The sequence below is a fragment of the Chiloscyllium punctatum genome, chromosome 52 (genome assembly GCF_047496795.1).
Source record: "Chiloscyllium punctatum isolate Juve2018m chromosome 52, sChiPun1.3, whole genome shotgun sequence".
In the NCBI taxonomy this organism is placed as follows: Eukaryota; Metazoa; Chordata; class Chondrichthyes; order Orectolobiformes; family Hemiscylliidae; genus Chiloscyllium; species Chiloscyllium punctatum.
In genome coordinates this window covers 27,639,578-27,655,603 of record NC_092790.1, presented here as the reverse complement: position 1 = coordinate 27,655,603, position 16,026 = coordinate 27,639,578, and the positions used below count along the sequence as shown (strand labels likewise).

At 43.4% G+C, this 16,026-nt stretch overlaps 2 non-coding genes across 2 annotated transcripts; both read left to right on the top strand.

The window, feature by feature from the left end:
- Positions 1 to 3,215: 3,215 nt before the first annotated feature.
- Positions 3,216 to 3,297, top strand: trnas-cga (transfer RNA serine (anticodon CGA)). Its single transcript has one exon. It is a non-coding gene; the product is annotated as a tRNA-Ser (tRNA).
- An 8,176-nt stretch (positions 3,298 to 11,473) lies between these two features.
- Positions 11,474 to 11,556, top strand: trnaa-ugc (transfer RNA alanine (anticodon UGC)). The gene has a single exon. It is a non-coding gene; the product is annotated as a tRNA-Ala (tRNA).
- The last annotated feature ends 4,470 nt before the right edge of the window (positions 11,557 to 16,026 follow it).

Here is a 16,026-nt window from a genome sequence, read left to right as displayed (position 1 = left end):
GCAGTAAGTGTGAGGGGTTCATGCTGAAATTGAGGCATGCAAGTGTGAGGGGCCAGGTTCATAGTGACACAGAAAATGTGAGTGTCTCAGTGTGACTGTGACACATTACGTGTGAGAGTGTCAAGATGATAATGATAGAGAAAGTGTGAGGGGGTCAGGTTGATAGTGATGCTTTAATTGTGAGCTTGATGAGCGTGATAGTGAGGGGCTCAGGCTAAAAGCGACACAGCAATTGTGAGGGGGTCAGGGTAGTAGTGACGCAAAACGTGTGAGCGGGTCAGACTTATAGTGATGCAGTAGGTGTGAGGTGTCAGGCCGAAAGTGACACAGTAAAGGTGAGAGTCTTGATGTGCTAGTGACACAGTAAGTGTGAACCGCTCAGGATGATAGTGACGAAATAAGCGTGAGGTTTCAGGTAGACACCCATGCAGTAAGTGTGACGTGTTCAGGTTGACAGTGATGCAGACACTTTGAGGGTGTCAAATTGAGAGTGACACAGGAAATGTGAGGGGATAGGATGAGAGTGACACAGTAAGTGTAAGAGGTCAGGCTGATAACGATACACTAACTGTGATGGAGTCAGGATAATAGTGGTGCAGTGAGTATGAATTGTCAGGGTGAGAGTGACACACACAGTGTGAGTGGGATAGAGTTATAGTGATGCAGCAAGCATGATGAGGTCAGAATGATAGTGTGCAGGGTCTGGCTGAATGTGACACAAGAATAGTGAAAGGTTCAGTGTGATCTAGACGCACTACGTTTGGGGGGTCAAGGTGATAGTGATGCTGTAAGTACGAGTGGGTCAGTCTGATAGTGGCACAGTAGATTTGAAGGGATCGGGCTGGTAGTGATGCAGTAAGCGTGAGGGGGTCAGGCTGATATTGATGCACTAAGTGAGAGAGTGTCAAGGTGATGGTGACGCATTTAGTGTGAGCAGGTTAGAGAGAGAGTGACGCCGTTAGTGAGTGGGGTTTGGCTGATAGGGATGCAGTGGGTGTGCATGTCTCAGGGTGTGAGTGATGCAGGAAGTATGAGGGTGCCAGAAGGATAGTGATGCATTATGTATGAGGGGGTCAGAGTGATTGTGATGCAGTAATTCTGAGGGGATCACAGAGATACCAACGCAGTAAGTATGAGGGGGTCAGGCTGTTAGTGACGCTGTCAGTGTGAGTGCCTCAGCCTAATAATGATGAAATAAATTTGAGAGAGTAATGCTGATTGTCAGGTGATATGTGTGAGTGAATCAGGATGGTAGTGACGCTGTAAGTGTGAGTGTTGAAGCTCAGAGTGAAGCAGTAGGCGTGAGGTGGTCAGTGTGATTGTGGCACAGTAAATGCGAGAGGGTCGAGGTGATAGTGACATAGTAAGTTTGAGGAAGCAGTGATGTAGTGACACGATAAGTGTGAGGCGTCAGTCTGGTACTTACATAATAAGTGTGATGGAATCAGGCTGATAGTGACACAGTAAGTGTAAGGAGTCAGGATAATAGTAACATAGGAGGTTTAAGGGCGTGACTGATAGTGACAAAGTAAGTGTTTGGCAATCAGGCTGATAGTGACGCAGTCAAAATGAGGGTCTCGAAGTGAAAGTGGTGCAGTAAATGTGAGGGCGCCAGATGGAGACTGATGCAGTAAATTTGTGGGGTTCACGCTGATATTCAGGCGGTAAGTGTGAGGGGTCAGGTCTATAGTGATGCTGTAAGTGTCGGCGGGTCAGGCTGATAGTGATGCATTCAAAGACCAAATATCCAAGGCTCACTGTAGTGCTGAATAGCGAGACTTCTCAAGGCTAAGACAAAAATCAATAGTTCTCATCCTGGTCATAAATCACAAAGCTTCATTTTAAAATTGTCCTCTCCGGCTTCTAGATTCACCAATGAGGGAACAAAGTTTAATTGCACCACCCTGTTTATCTCTTCAAATATTTTGCAACTCTCAATGAGATTACCTCTCTTGTTTTGAAACTGTTAAAAAAAGACCGGATTTGCCCACTTTCAATTCACAGGACTAACGTTCATCCATGATATCAAGGCTAATCACCATTCGTGGTATTCCTCATATGGCATTAGTATCTTTCCTAAATTGAGGATTATAATTCCTCATACTGTAGTCCAAGTGCAGTTGAACTGAGCCACAATACATTGGAAATGATGCTTCGTTCTGCTGCTAGACTTCAATGACTTATCAAAAACTTCTCCAAGATGCAATTCTAAAAATCTGCACATCAGACTTTCTACGTCAAACCTTCGACAAATAATCTCCACACATTTCCCTCCTGACAAGTATGATAAAGTCAAATCGTTGCTATTTATTAAATCATGAGGGACATGGATAGGTTGACTCGTCAAGGTGTTTTCCTGCTGGTGAGGAAGTCAAAATTTAGAAAACATCGTTTTAAGATTAATGGGTAAGGATTTAAAAGGGACGTCAGGGGCAACTTTTTCAGTCGTGTCCAGAATGAGCTGCCAGAGAAATTGTTGGAGACTGGTACAACTGTAACATTTAATAGCATCTGGATGGATATAGGAGTAACAAGGTTTAGAGGGATGTGGGCCAAATGTTGGCAAATGGGGCCTATTAATGTAGGATAACTGTCCACCATGGTCAAGTTGGAAAGAAGGGCCACTTTCCGTGTTGTATTGTTCAAGGACTTGATGACTCTAGTACAACCGCAAAAACCTTGCAAATAATTCCGTCAAGACGATTTCAAGTTCCAAATCTTCGGTCAATCTTCCTCTCATGTGCTCACAAGTTCATTCCCATTTGTCAGAACTTACGGATTAGTTGCTGGATCCATTCCTGTAAATTGGTTCTGCATTCTTTCAAATTCCGATTTTTTTTTACGAATGTCGCTAGAGTTTATGGACTTAGCATCAATATTTCTAATACCATATTTTGATGAACATTAAAAAACAACTTTGGCACCAGATGATGAGCAATTGAGTCAAAGTCGATCGGACGCAGTGAAACAATGATCCTCTCTTCATGTGGTGTACATCCGTGACTCTAGAATTCGACGAAGAATCATTCCCACAACTTCAGCTGTGTCAGAATCTAGTTTGCGGTGAAAGCCTGTCAATCTGTTAAGGTAACATTCGACTGGGTCTCTGCAAAGGAATTGGCGAAATCTTTGTGTCTTGACAATTTGTTCTTCAAACAAATTGCGTATTTCATGAATTCAGTTCTTTTACTATGAAAATTGGCAGCTTTTCTGTAGCTGTGATGGCCGAGAGGTTAAGGCGTTGGATTCGAAATCCAATGGGGTCTCCCTGCACAGATTCGAATCCTGTTCACAGCGTTGAATCCTACAAAAGTCATTGATTTCTTAGCAGAATTTCGAGGAGCTTGAGCTTTGCATTCAATCGAAAGTGAATTTTCAACTGTGAAAAATCCGAAGTCATTTCAAGACGTCTAATTGAATAAATTATATGTCGAGACACAAAAAGCCACCAACTTCCAACACGAATCAGTTTCAAAACATTTGTCGAACTATCGTGAAATTTGGATGTTCGGGAGTGGGGGCTGGGGGATGGAATTTAGCAAAACAAGAAGCAATGCAATACATTTCCAAGCAGGTGATGAATTTTTTTTAGGATCAGTTGAAAGTCAAGCTGAGAATGTTCAACCTAATTTACAACTGTCTTCCGAGAGAAATCACAGTTACCCATTTGACTCCAAAAAGTCTTCTTCAGAAGTCAGCGCAATGAACTCGAAATAGTAGACCGAAAACGAAAAAAAGAAGCCATAATGCCGCGAATACACCACCCGCAAGCGCATCAAGTCCTACCCGAATATGCTGTATTACTACTCTCAACATCAGTGGGGAACGGAACAAAGCTCATTCTGCAGTTGCAAACCTGTTATGACGTAGTTTGTAAAGTCAGAATATGATTAGGTAAAAAGCGGGATGAAAGCGGGATATCAGAAGTCTGAAAAAAGCAAGTGCGTGCTTTGCTTTGAAGAAGGTTGGCAGTGATGAAAATGGAAATTAACTACAGGCTTAATTAATACTCAGAATCGTTGCAACACACAGTGACGCAATTCTTTTTGGTGGGTTTCTGTTCTGACATTTTATTATCACGACTGCTGTCGGGTTTGGTTTCCATTCCAGGTTTAGGTGACTGCCTGATGGAAGTTTGCACATTCGCCCAATTTCTGTGTGGTAGCTCTGGTTTGCTGCCACATTCTAAACATTTGCAGGTTATTTGGATTCGCTATTGAACGCACACGGTTACAGAGACAGTGATGTGGAGAGTGTCTGGATAGGACGTACTTCAGAGGATTTTTGTGAACTTAAATAGACAGAGTGGGGTCATGGTATTCTTCCCTGAGGGAGAGACATTGACAGATTTGATTTGTTCCTCTTACCTGTGTCAGTCACGCAGATACAGTAGGGTCAGTCTGCCCTTCCCTGGGCGAATTTCTTTCACAGAGTGCTGACAGTCTGCTCTTCCCTGCCTGAGTGAAACAGAAAGAGCGGGATCAGTGTTCTCTTCCCTCGATATTTTATGTTGACAGTCTGGCTTCCGTCTGCTCTTCTCTGCGAGTTACATTGGTAGAGTGGGGTTAGTGTTCATTCATTGGGTGAGTGCCATAGACAGAATGGGATCAGTCTGCTCTTCCCTGAGTGAATTACATTTATAGAGTGGGGTCAGACTGCTCTTCAGTGAATGACTTATATTGACCGTGTGGGATCATTCTGCTGAGTTACACTGAGAGTATGGGGTCAGTCTGCCCATCCTTCGGTGAGTAACACTGACTGAATGGCGTCAGTTTGCTCTTCCGTCAGTGAGTTACATTGACAGAGTGGCATCAGTCTATTCTTTCCTGTGCGAGTTACATTGACAGAGTGGCATCAGTCTGCTTTTCACGGAGTGAGTTATTTGGACAGTATGGGATCAATCTGCTCTTTCCTGGGTGAGTTGCATTGACAGAATGCGGTCAGTCTGCAATTTCCTAGCTGTGTTAATGTGATCACGTGAGGTCAGAGTGCTCTTCCCTGGTTGAGTCAAATTGACAGATTGGGCTTCATCTGCTCTTCCCTGGGAGAGTCATATTAACAGAATGGGGTCAGTCTGCTCCTTTCTGAGTGAGTAATATCACAGAGTGCACTCAGTCAGTTCTTCCCTGGGTGATCTACGTTAAGAGAGTGGTGTCAGTCTGCTCCTCCACGGGCGTGTTACTTTCTCAGAATCGTGAGAGTCTGCTCTTCTCTGTCTGAGTTTAACAGCAAGTATGGTTTCATTACTGTCTTCGCTGGATGATTCACATAGACAGAATGGAATAAGTCTTCTCTTCTTTGAGTGAGTCACTTTGACAGAGTGGGGTCAGGCTCGTCTCCCTGCTTGTGTTTCATTGACAGAATCAGATCAGCCTGCTCTTTCCCTGATGAGTGACAGAGACAGAATGGGTACAGCCTGCTCTTCTCTGAGTGGTGTCAGTCTGCCATTTACTGGGTGAGTTACATATAAAGTGTTGGGTCAGTCTGCTCTTCCCTGGATGACTAACATTGACAGAGTGGCGTCAGTCTACTCTTCCCTGGGTGAGTTACATTAACAGAGTGCGGTAAGGCCATAATTTCCTCGTTGAGATACAATGATCGTGTGATGTCAGACTTCTGTCCCCTGGTTGAGTTACATTGACAGAGTGGGGTCCATCTGCTCTTCCCTGGGTGAGTTACGTTTGCAGTTTGGGGTCGGTCTGCTCTCCGCAATCCAGGAACTCCATCTCTAGCGGTTTCTTGTCAGTACCTCCATACTAAGGATTTGAGGAGTTAACAAAAGTAACTCGTCCCCTACATCTTTGGAATAATTAGGGATGGGCAGTGAATCTTATCTCATTGAAAGACAACTGTGTCCCAGAAATGCATTTCTAATAATTGCATGTTCAAATTCGACACTGCAAGCGGTCGGAATAAATTGAGGAGAGGTGCAGGGTAGAATAATTAAAGTCAAATGCACTGATGCCTAGGAGACATGACACAAGATGTGAGTGTGGAGCTGATGGTGCAAGGCTCAGTGTCAGTGCTATTGGTTCAGCATTTATTGCTCACTGTTCGCAATGACTCACACACCACTGCTGTCAATTCACAACAATGAGCCTGTTCATCTTGGTTTGAAAATTCCTGCGTGTGTATTAACGTGGTTAATGGGACGTGAGAGAAGATGAGCACATCCTCTTTATTCTGTCAGTTTAAACAGACGAAAATATCTGTTGGATGCCAATGCAAGAGGATAGTGTCTTTTTCTGTGCCTTTTTAGTGGGGCATGCTCAGTATTGAAACGTCTGTTTTTGCGCAAGCAGAGTTCGATTGCCATTCATACTGAGCAACATTAATACAGAAAACGCGTTTTCGAATTCCTGTGATCAAGTGGTTCAGGCATTGCACATATGAACGAGAAATCTGGCTCTTAACGTGGTGCCATGGCTTAGCTGGTGAAAGCACCTCCCATCACACTGGTGCCTGCTCATTGTATTGAAAGCTCGTTATTTCTCACAAGTTTTGTGTTGCTGATCGAGAAACTCAGTGTCCTGTTTGAATTGCTGTCCATTCTGATTTCGCGTTCTGGCTTCATTTTCCTGGTTTAAATCCAGTAGTGTAGGTTGCTCTTTTTAACTACTATTTTAACCTGGAGATTCTTCCCGCAGTTCCACAAGCATTTCTGCTTCTCATCCTCTTATTCTCATTCCTTCTTTCCCAGTTTTGGGGAAATTAAGTGGTGAGGCAGGAGGCACTGCAGCATTCCCGGGAACTTTTGTGGTAATTGCACTGACACCACGACATGATCACCCTCATTCTCTGCTGTCACCATTCATTTGTTGTAGACCAACAGTAAATGCATCCTTGTTCTTCTTCAGCTATCATGTAATTACTTTCTTTTTCTGTTGGATAAGGAACTCAACTTTAACTTCGAAAGGGTCTTTAGATTTTGAGGAAGAAATATCTCCTTGTCTCAGGTCGAAGTGACAGACGCATTATCCAGAGAATGTGAGACTACTTCGACCGACTCCAGCCAGGAGTCAGAAAGCCTCTCAGCAGTTCGAATCTCAAACTGTCTCTGAATGTCAGGCTTTTCAAGAGCAGAAATGGTAAATGAGGGATATGGACAGCCAGAGAGTCGGAGAATGTGAAAAAGGCCCAGGAGGATACAGAGACAAATATAGAAAAAACAAAGACACATATTGTGGTAGACACTGAAAGAAACAATTCTCCATTCGGCGTGACAGCTAAATAACGGGAACTAAAAGGAAATGTAGCCATTAAAACATAGCCTTCCACCAGCTCAGGAAAATGAAAGTAGCTTGACAGCGGATTAAGTCCTTTTAAGATTGTAAATTCGATGTTTGTAAGCTCAAGAGTGATTTTGATAAATATCCTGATTCGACACGTAAGATTATCATTTGCCCAACAGTATAATCTAGAAATCTATAACTAACTTGTTTCCTGTCCATCTTAAGAAAAAAAAATCTGTTTCTCTCCACAGATGTTGCCAGTTGTAGCGGGTTTCTCTATCAATTCTCGTTTTTAGTTCATATTTCCAAAACCTGTATCTTTTTGATTTTTGATAACCTGGCTCAAAACCAAGCATTACCAGGTTCGGACCAGTGGTAAGAAATACTGGTACCTCGATATATTTACACAATAAAACATTCATTCCCTGTCCAAGAATAGAACCAACGCTATTGCAGTTAGAGTTCCAAATCCTAACTACGAGATTACACGGAATGAAGACAGACGCTCTTGCACTTATTCTCAATGAAATGGATTTTCCATTTCATTTCTGATCAGTTCCACTGCAGATTGGTTTCTACTCGTCTTCAAGTTTTGCCGAATGGAAAATCCAATTTGGCCCATGGTGCAGTCTGGTTTAAAGACATTCATCTATTCTACTCCCAGTTTCCAGCTTTGGTCCATAACCTTATGTGTTCTGATGTTTCCAGTGCAAATGGCAGTGAGGTTCTCGCTTTGATCTTAGATGAAACATCAATGGGATTGAAGTTTGACATAGTCACACTGTGTTATTACCCACGTCGTGTCTCCCACAGAAAGAGACACACAGACACATTCCCCGAGAATCGCAATAACGTCATATTCCCAGGCACCAACCTAAGCCCTAAGTTCATCTGTCTATACTCCATGTATTAAAGTAGATGCATTTCAGGCCACGAGTTCTTTTGCATTCATCTGCTCTCTGCCTACGTTTCCCATTATTAATGCTATCGACCAGATTCTTAGCGTTTCCAGTTTCCATCTCACTGCCGACTTGTTTAATCTTGTGGTTCCCAGCCCCCTGCCACATTAGTATAAAACCTCCCCAACAGCAGTAGCAAAAACTCTCAAAAGGACATGCGTTCCCGTCTGGTTCAGATGAAGATCGTCAATTTTCTTATAGTCTCACATTCCCCAGAACCGGTCACAAAATCCAACAAATCTGAAACCCGCCCTGCAGCACCATTCCTCAACTCACGTGTTCACTGTGCCGTTTTTTTATTCATTTCTACGCTGGCAGTCACATGGCACCGGCAGTAATTCCGAGATTACTATCTTTGAGATCCTCCTCTTTAATTTCTCTCCTAGCTCCTTGAATTCTCCCTGCAGGTCCTCATCTCGTTTTTTTTCGTTGGTGCCTGTATGCACCAAGACAACTGGCTGTTCACGATCCCCTTTTCGAATGCTCTTCAGCCGATGGGCGACATCCCTAGCCTGAGCACCTGGCAGGCAACATAACTCTCCAGAATTGCTGATACTCCAGAGTGAGTCCACCCGCAGCTCCAGAGCGGCCATGCGGTCAAACAAGTGCTGCAGCTGGACACACTTCTTGCAAGTGTAAGTTTAGAAAACCTTTACAAGGATTTGCAAGTTTTGCCGTGCTTGGACATGAGAACGAAACTGAATAGGCTTCGTCAGATTCCCAGGAGTTTCAGTGCTCAGATATGGCCTCACAGAAGCTTATAAAATCATGAGGAAGACAGACAGAGTAAATAGTCAGGGAGAACTTCTTCACAAGACACACGAGTTCAAATCTACATTGCAAATGTTTAATGTGAGAGAGGAAAAATTTAAAAGGGATGTGAGGGACACATATTTTTCACACAGAACCTTTGTGTGTGTGGAATGAATTGCCACATTTAGTGGCAGAGTCTGGTGAACTCATAACATTTCAAAGTCATCTGAATGGGTGTATAGACAGGAAGACCTCGGAGAGATAAGGCACAAATATTGGCAGAAATGTATGGATTAATTTCGGTTATCTATTCAGCAAGGGCAAGTTGGATCGCGGGATTTGTTTCCATTCTCGACAAGTCTGAGATGCTCCAGCCACCGGCAACGGTTTGAATACACCATTTGCAAAAAAACGCATTTTGTTTGTTACTCAGCCAGCGAGTCTGGCTATTTTGTTTGGAAGGTGGATGAGCCCAACCGATCCAGAGATGAAGGTTTTCCGGATATTTGCTGCCAATGACCATTCTTCTTGACACTTTCCCAAGTTCGCCATCAAAGATTTTGGCTGAAGAAAAATACCTCACATATTGCTTTACCCACTTTGCTCTCCAGCGAATCCAAAAACTGACAGCTCTTAACGTGGAACAGAATCAAAACTGAAAAGGCAGTACCATGATCAGACACACCGAATCCAAAAACTGACAGCTCTTAACGTGGAACAGAATCAAAACTGAAAAGGCAGTACCATGATCAGACACACCGAAGCCTAAGTGCTGTCTGTGAGGCACTGTGAGTCGTCTCTGACATGAACTGCTCCCACAAATAATAGCGAGGCAATTCCAAACCTACTAGAGATTTAGTGTATTGCCAAGTCCCAGAAAGTGCTCAAGTATCATAAAACAAAACACAACAACGAACCATTAAAAGTGAACATTTCCAAGTATATCCGTGATTAAATTAGGCCATCAATGCGCCGGTGCCCCCATCTGATCGAGAGAGCCAATCACCTTTCTCCCTCACCAGGACAGTAATGAAGGAAATGAAAGTATAGCAACGTTTCACATCGCGATTGCCCACCTTTTTGCCACAGCATCAAAAAACGGTGAACAGATTCAATGCAGAATCTTCTTTCGAAATAACGGTGAAATAACTATGTCTATTCACTTTCAGAGTAAACGGGGAAAAACGCAAGTTGTCTGGAATATGAATAACCAACATAGACTACTTTGGTCCCAGATTCTACTGATGCACAGACTTTATTATGAAAATGTACCTTGGGTGATTGCCGCACACCCAGAAATCTTCTGGTCCCTCTGTTTGCCCTGACAGATTAACCTTGCAGCTCTAATCGAATTTGTAGTTCTTGCCATTTGTCCGTGTTGCTACTAGGGAGAGCTCGTCGTGGCAACTCGTGACTGACACACAAATTATTTGCCAAAATTGGATAGTCCCGCAAAGTGATTCACAGTGCATGAACTTTGCAACGAGTATATGCCACGCGGCAAGTTAAAAAGCACGCTTCCATTTATTAAAGTAAGTTTCTGGGAACTGACAGCCAGATTCCTCCTTACACTCGGAATTATGACAACACATAAACCAACACCGTCTCTCAGAGACAAGTGACCAATGCTCATCTTGTGCCGGACAAACGTAGTTGACAAGATTGCACGCACGGACTGCACAGAAAACTAGAGAGGAGAAGCAGACAGACAACCATCGAGCTGCATTCATGCAGTTCAGTTACCCTGTAAACCCCATGCACAGCTGTTCCTTGTAGGTACACACAGGGCACTGAGTGTCTCTGACTCCGGGACTTGGAACTCGGATTATATGACCGTCTGCAGCACTGGTTACTTCCTTGTGTGAGGTAACTCCCGATGGAACATATGTAACACACCGACCGGCCCGAGCACAATTGCATTCCTCTCCTTTAACCCCGTCAATTTAGCACGGCCATTTCAACTAACCGGTACATTTTTGGACCATAGGACAAAACCAGAGCAAGCGCACGCAGTCACGGGAAGAATGTGCAAACTCCACACATTAGGTTGTTGAGGCGGGAATTGACTCTGACTCTGTGGCATTGTGAAACAGCAGCGCTCACGATGGTGTCAGCGTGAGATGGGATTTATTTGCCTTCTTTAATTGGGAAAAATCTCTGTCATTGTGAGCATCTGGAAAGATCGGTTCCTTCACCAGAAAAAGAAATGAATATGTCATTAAACTTTGTTTGTTTCATGTCCAAGAATACTCAGATCAATAGCTCCCTTGATTACCTCTGCTGGTCATGTTCGCAAAGAGATCTCGCAAATTGCCAAGTGTGATTTTCCTTTCAATGAATAATTTTGACTCAGTTTGGCTGCAAATGTCTTTTCCTAACTTTGTGCTTTTCTTCTTTTACATTGGTGTCTCGCACCTCACAAATGACAGCAAAGGTATGAATGGAGATGGAAACATTTAACTCAAGTCAGCGGCAGCTTTCAATAAGATCATGGATGATTTGGTCAGTGCTCAGGGCGCGCGGCTGTCTGTAGTCATGGTCGAGTGGTTAAGGCGATGGATTTGCGAATCCATTGGGCATTTCTCACGTAGGTTCGAATCCTGCTGACTACGTTATGAATGCTTTCCTGCTGGAACAATTCAAAGTTCAGAACGCCTGTTTTGCAAACCAGGCCTGTCATTTGATTAGACTTGAGAAACTCGAGTTCTTCATCAGAAATGCTCCACATTTAAAACATTATCTCTGTTTCTCTTTCCAGATACACTGCTCGACACATCGGGTTTCTGCAGTTGTTATTGAACGCCCTGAGCAGAAGTGCTGCTTTTCATTAGATTCCCTTAATCCCTTGTCCTCTGTTCTCTGACTCTGGTCATTGGCAACACTTCCTCCTGCTCGTCAGAGTGCTCATTCCCCACCGCTCCCTCTCCCATTATTACAAACAACCGCAGAAATTGCCACTTAACCATCTTTGTTCCAAAGTGAAACTCACCAGTCTAGGAACTCTCTCCACCAAATGGGACTTCTCATCCCTGGACATGGTGCAAGCCAGAGGATTGTGAAGAGACACTGTGAAAATATTGTCAGTTGGAAAAATGTTGAGATTAGATTAGATTACTTACAGTGTGGAAACAGGCCCTTCGGCCCAACAAGCCCACACCACCCCGCCGAAGCACAACCCACCCATACCCCTACATCTACCCCTTACCTAGCACTACGGGCAATTTAGCATGGCCAATCCACCTGACCTGCACATCTTTGGACTGTGGGAGGAAACCAGAGCACCAGGAGGAAACCCACGCAGACACGGGGAGAACGTGCAAACTCCACACAGTCAGTCGCCTGAGGCAGGAATTGAACCTGGGTCTCTGATGCTGTGAGGCAGCAGTGCTACCCACTGTGCCACCGTGCCGTTTAGGAAGCACGCCATATAATTTAGGCTCCAGCTTTGGAAATCTTGAGAAACTCTTTTGGAAATGGAATCAGCGGCGATTGAAGAAGTGTAAATTGTCAGTCCGAGTAGAGCAAGGGACATTGACTCTGATGTTCTCGGCACAGGAACTGATCTGAGACATTGAAAGAATTCTCGCTCCCGTATGTGAGGAATACAAACTTCATCTGGACTGTGGGACAATGAAAAACTCTGGAACACTCAAGACAATATCCAAATATTGACTGAGATCACGATGGTACGACTACTATAAATGGGTCAGTTTTGGTGCAGTGTGTGCGGGAGGGATTCCTGACACAGTATGTAAACATGCCTTCAAGGGAAGAAGCCACTTTCGATTTAGTACTGGGTGACGAGCCTGGCCAGGTTTTAGATTTGGTAGTAGGTAAGCACTGTGGAGACAGCGATCACAATTCTCTCAGGTTTACTTTCGTGATGGAAAGGGATAGGTGTACTCCACGGAGCAAGAGTTTCAGCTGGTGGAAGGGAAATCACGATGCAATGAGGTGGGAAAAGCTGCTGTGTGTCCTAGATAAGTATTTACCTGTCAGGCAGGGAGGAAGATATAGAACGCGTGAGCCGTGGTTTACTAAGGAAGTGGAATCCCTGGTGAAGAAGAACAAGAAGTCTTATGTTAGGACAAAACGTGAAAACTCAGTTCGAGCGCTCGAGGGTTCCAACGATATCAGGAACGACCTAAAAAGAGAGCTGAGAAGAGCCAGGAGGAGACATGAGAAGTCGTTGGCAGATAGGATCAGGGTTAACGCTAAGGCTTTCCATCGGAATGTCAGGAATAAAAGAATCACGAGAGTTAAATTTGGGACAATCAAGGATAATAGTCAGTGTGTGGAGATTCGGTACTCTCAGCACCGTGGCCCGGATCGTATTCCCGCTCATGGAATGGTTGTATTGTTCAGCTAACATATCGGTGTACCAGTACTTCTGCCGATTTTCCGATGCTAGCAGGTCATTGGTTTTTCCAAAACATTATGAATGTTAACATAATACAAATAGCTGCAGTTGCTGGAAATCTGAGCCAAAAACGAAAATTGTTTGTGGAACGCAGAAAGACTGGCAACAGACACATCGACTTTCCTGCTCCTCAGATGCTGCTGTGCTTTTCCAGCATTTTCTGATCTAAAATCGGGTTTCCAGCATCTGCAGTCCTCACTTTTGCCTAGTTCCTTCAGTGTCGCTGGTTCCCAATTCAAGAACTCCATCTCTGGCGGTTTCATGTCTGTACCTCCATGCTGTGGAATTGAAGAGTGAAGAAAAGTAACTCACCCCCTCCATCTCTGGGGTAATTCGGGGCTGAAAGTGAATCGTATCACATTGAAGTATATCTACAAGCGACTTAATCTCTGTCTTTTATTGGGAACCATCTCTTTCATTGTAACCATCAGGAAAGACCATTTCGTTCGCTAAAAAAAGAAATGAATATGTCACCATCCTTTGTTTGTTTCATAGCTCCCTTGATTACCTCTGCTGGTCATGTTCGCAAAGAGATCTAGCAAATTGCCAAGTATGATTTTCCGTGTAATAAATAATTTTGACTCAATTTTGCTGCAAATATCTTTTCCAAACTTTGTGCTTTTCTTCTTTTACATTGGTGTCTCGCACCTTACAAATGACAGCAAAGGTATGAATGGAGATGGAAACATTTAACTCAATCAGCGGCAGCTTTCAATGAGATCACGGCTGATTTGGTCATTGCTCAACGATGCCATCTGCTCAGTAGTCGTAGCCGAGTGGTTAAGTTGGTGGCTTTTGACGTCCATTGGGCTTTCCCCACGTATGTTCGGGGCTTGCTGCCATACGTTATGAATGCTTTTACTGCTGGAACAATTTCTACTCAAAGTTCAGAAATCTTATCTTGCAAAGCAGGCCTGTAATTTGATTAGACTTGGGAAACTCGAGTTCTTCATCAGAAATGTTCCATATTTAAAGCATTATCTCTAAGAATCACGAGAGTTAAATTTGGGACAATCAAGGATAATAGTGGGAAGTTTTGTGTGGATTCAGAGGAGATAGAGGAAGCACTAAATAAATATTTTTCGATCGTGTTCGCAATAGAAAATGAAAATGTTGGCAACGAAGATACATAGATACTTGCGTCTAGTGTAGTAGACTCTGAGGTTCAAAAGGATTAGGTGACAGAAATACTGAAGAGTGTGAAACCAGACAAGTCCCCTGGGCTGGATGGGATCTGTCCTAGGATCCTCTGGGAAGCAAGTTAAGAGATTGATGAGCCTTTGGAATTGATCGTCAAATCATCGTTTTCTAGAGGAATAGTGCCTGTGGAATGGAGCATAGCATATGTTTTTCCCTTGATCGAAAAGTTTCGTAGAGACAACCCTGGTAATTACAGACCAGTGAGTCTCACTACAGTTGTTGGAAACATGTTGGAAAAGGTTATTATAGATAGGATTTATGACCATCTCGAAAAGAATAATCATATCAGGGACAGTCAGCACGGTTTTATGAAGGGTAGGCCTAATGAATATTGTTGACTTTTTTGACAAAGTGACCAAACAGGTAGATGACAGTAACCCGGTTGATGTGGTGTATATGGGTTTCAGCAAGTTGTTCGATAGGTTTCCCTACAATAGGCTATGATACAAAATGCGGAGGAATGGAAGTGTGGGAGAGATTGCAGCTTTGATCAGTAATTGGCTTGCCAATAGAAAACGGTGTTGTAGTTGATGGAACATATTCTTCTTGGTGTCCAGGTCCTGGCGACGTACCACAAGGGTTGGTGTTAGGTCCACTGCTGTTACATGAGATCAAACCTTGCCAATCAGTTTCCCACGGGGAACATTATTGAACGCCTTACTGAAGACCGTATGGATCACATTTACTACTCTGCCCTCATCAATCTTCTTTGTTACTTCTTCAAAAAACTCAATCAAGTTTGTGAGACATGATTTCCCACGCACAAAGCCATGTTAACAATCCCGACTCAGTCCTTGCCTTTCCAAATACATGTACATTCAGTTCCTCAGGATTCCCTCCAACAATTGGAGTATTCTTGGCAGATGCAGTTTCATGTAGGGAATGCGAGGTCATATACTTTGTTGGGAAGAATCAAAAGACACACTAGTGTTAAAATCGATAGAAATGCAAAAGAAGTGCGGTGCAGAGGAGTCTCAGTGTTCTTATACATGAAACGAACAATGCTTAATCACATATTTATTTCTTGCTGGCAAAAAAAAGCCTTTTCTGATGCTCACAATTAAAGAGATGGTTTCCAAGAAAATAGGAAAATTAAGTCACCAGTAGAGTAATCAATTACCAAGATATCCCTCGTGATGTTTTATGGGACATGTGGGATTTTTTTGATTTTGGTTCTCCAAACGTTTTTACAATGGAACCGAGAGTTTTAGATGGGAAGTTAAGATCACGTATGACTAATGCCATTTTTGTCACTCACACGCATTTTTTCCCCTTGTACGATTTATTTCGCTTTGTGGTTACTGCGAGTGGGCTTGTAAACTACACATGCTTGTGAGTTCATTCCTCACTGTTCCTGAATTCCAGCCAAACAGACTTTACATCCTTATTTCCTGAATCAAGGTAATCTATAACCATTGCATAAATGTCATTAAAACTTAGGTATTTCACACGCCTCTGTATA